General features: G+C 49.4%; 1 non-coding gene across 1 annotated transcript; it reads right to left on the bottom strand.

Moving 5' to 3' along the window:
- Positions 1-252: 252 nt before the first annotated feature.
- Trnas-cga lies at positions 253-327 on the bottom strand. The gene has a single exon. It is a non-coding gene; the product is annotated as a tRNA-Ser (tRNA).
- Between the last annotated feature and the right edge of the window lie 3,057 nt (positions 328-3,384).

Raw genomic sequence — 3,384 nt, forward strand, 5'->3', positions numbered from 1 at the left:
GCTCTACCAACTGAGCTACCCGTGCACGACTCACGGCCCGTCCTCACAGCTTTACTTCTGCCAGTATCTCGTCTCCTACCTTCCAAACTTTACAGAAGCTCTCCTGCGAACCCTGCAGAACTAACACTCCTGAAAGAAAGGATATTGCGGAGACATGGCTTAGCCACAGCCTGGGGAATGTTTCGAGAATGAGATTTTCACTCTGCAGCGGAGTGTGTGCTGATATGAAACTTCCTGCCAGATTAAAACTGTGTGCCGGACCGAGACTCGAACTCGGGACCTTTGCCTTTCGCGGGCAAGTGCTCTACCAACTGAGCTACCCGTGCACGACTCACGCCCCGTCCTCACAGCTTTACTTCTGCCAGTATCTCGTCTCCTACCTTCCAAACTTTACTGGCAGAAGTAAAGCTGTGAGGACGGGTTGTGAGTCGTGCACGGGTAGCTTAGTTGGTAGAGCACTTGCGAGCGAAAGGCAAAGGTCCCGACTTCGAGTCTCGTTCCGGCATACATTTTTAATCTGCCAGGAAGATTCAATAAAGATTGAGTGAATAGGGAACCTCTAAAAGGATGTAGTAATTTATTTCCGGTAATGTAATATCCAGTCAGTGTCCTGAGCAAACCGGAGAAGTCAACATTGTACTGACGTGAGTATTTTCGTCAGTACAACAAACAATTCCGTTCGTTTCTGTTTCAGATTCGTTACATCATAGTCACTAATATGAAAATTTGAGATGGCACTGAAAGGAGTGCGTTACCGGCTGTACTTGTAGCCAGCAGACGCGAGTTTTTCCATCACACAGTTGTGAGGCCACCCCTGGCGTCGCAGGCAAGCAGCCAGCCGTCTGCAGCGCGTCGCGCCGCTGTCAGACACACCGCCCACACGGCGCCCCCCTCCCCTCTCCCCCACGTCGGTCCCTCCGCTGCTGTGTCTCCCCTCGGCGGACAACCCTTTCCCCCTCGCCGGGCGCTCTGAGCCTCTAATTTGCATCCGTATCAGAATCTGCGGGACCCGGCGAATTATGAATATTATACTACACACATTCGCATCTATAAACGCGGGAGCTTTCAAATAATCGCCCATAAACAAAGCCGCAGGTTAGCAGTGCGCTGGGGGAAGCGCTCCGGAGCGACGCTCCGCAGATAGCGGCGTCGTGCGGGGACCGCGTCGTCGCGGTGCGTCGCATTACTCTCAGCAGATAAGCCGGGCGCCGTGCTCAAAGACCTCCGCTCGTGCCTCGGACACCGAGGGGTTCACCCCAGATGCAACGCGGGGACAAACGGCTGTTCACCAGAGCGGAACGCGTACAACCGTCTCACGTTCTGGCCGCTTGGCTACCAGCAGTCAGATGCAGCTGTCAGAATACACTTGTAGCTTCCAGCTAAACTGCTGGCTATTGTAATTGCAACACCGTCAAGGCAACGAGCAACAAACGCCCAATTTGTGCGAAATGTACACCATGCTTGGATATACAGGGTGAAATGTATTTAAACCGACAAACTCTGGGAGGTTGTAGGGAGCATCAAAACAAATATTTTTCCCTAATGTCATTTTTTCCTGAGGAGTATTAAAACCGGTAGAGGAAGGTTTATCTGGCAGCAAATTAATTAAACCAACAAACACTTTTCCATTTTTTATGACCATGAGACAACACATTAACACAACCCAATTTCAATTACAGTAGATTTTCAAAAATTCCTCCATTGACATGTAAACATAGGTTAAACCGCCGGATTATGTTCTCTCTGACACGGGCAAAAGCTCCAGGAGTATCCTGAATTGTTCCTACTGCTGCTACTATCCGGACAACCAGATCCTCTTCTGATATAGCAGGAGTTGCCTAAACAAGGTTGCGCATCTCTCCCCACACAAAAAAGTCCAGAGGGGACATATCTGTGGATCGTGCAGGCCATGATACAGGACCACCTATGTCAATCCACGTTTCTGGGAACCGTCGGTCCAGGAATCGACGCACACGACGACTGAAATGTGCCGGCGCCCCGTCATGTTGGAACCACATGTGTTGTCTTGAAGCGAGCGGGACGTATTCCAGCAACTTCCTCAAATTGTAGCGTTCTTGCTGTGCGACGGCGTCCCTATCCAGGTAATCTGCTGAATGACCCGGTCTCACGCAGACGTTGGTACACAGCAGCAAAGGCCGCATGATGCGGGATACGGCGATTACGACATTGTTGTACAGCTCGTCCGTTGTGGTGTGCTACGTAGTACTCACCAACCATATCAGTGTACTCACTCCAGATTTATCGATCCATTAGTAAACAGAAACAATGCACTACTACACTGGTGGACAGCAGTTGCCTACAACTGAAGAGCGTAATACCCCCTCCAACAACCGTAATACGGCCTCTAACAACTGAAGAGCGTAATATGACCTCCACTGGTTTAAATAATCCTCATAGGAAAAAAATGACATTAGGGAAAAATATTTGTTTTGATGTCCCTTGCAACCTCCCAGAGTTTGTCCGTTTAAATACTTTTCACCCTGTACACTGACGTGACAAAATGCAATGGGATATCTCCTAATATTGTGTCGGACCTCCTTTTTCCCGGCATTGTGCAGCGATTCCATGTGGCAAGGTCTCAGGGAAGTGTTCCTGGTGCAGAAATTTGTGCAGGAACTGACCTCTCTGTTACCTCCCACAAATGTTCGATGGGATTCATGTCGGGTGATCTGGGTGGCCAAATCATTTGCTCGAAATGTTCAGAATGTTCTTCAAACGAATCGCGAACAAATGCGGCCCAGTGAGATGATATCGTCGTTTGAGAACATTAAGTTAATGGCTCCAGATGGTCTGAAAATTGCCGAACATAACCATTTCCAGTCAGTGATTGGTTTAGCTGGACCAGAGGACCCCGTGCATTCCATGTAAACACAGCCCACAACGGTATGCAGCAACCACAAGCTTACACAGTGCCTTGTTGACGACTTGGATCCATGATTCCCTAGGATTTGCGCACACTTGAACTCTACCATCAGCTCTTACGAACTGGAATCGCCAGACAGGTCGTCTAGGGTCCAGCCAATATGGTCACGAGCACAGGAAAGGCGCTGTAGTGTGATGTTCTCTTGTTAGCAAAGGCACTCGCGTCGGTTGTCTGTTGCCGTAGACCATTAACGCCACATTTCGCCGCACTGCCTAACGGACACGTTCACCGCACGTCCCTCATTGATATCTGTGGTTATTTTCCACAGTGTTTCTTCTCTGTCAGAGCTGACAACTCTACGCAAACGCCACTCCTCTAGGTTGTTAAGTGAAGGCCGTCGGTCACTGTGTTGACTGAAGTTTGGTGTTCTTTCCACACTCGTGATGCTGTGGATCTCTGAAAATTGAATTCCCTATCGATTTCCAAAGGAATGTCACACG

This window comes from Schistocerca piceifrons, chromosome 1, assembly GCF_021461385.2.
Source record: "Schistocerca piceifrons isolate TAMUIC-IGC-003096 chromosome 1, iqSchPice1.1, whole genome shotgun sequence".
Taxonomy (NCBI): Eukaryota; Metazoa; Arthropoda; class Insecta; order Orthoptera; family Acrididae; genus Schistocerca; species Schistocerca piceifrons.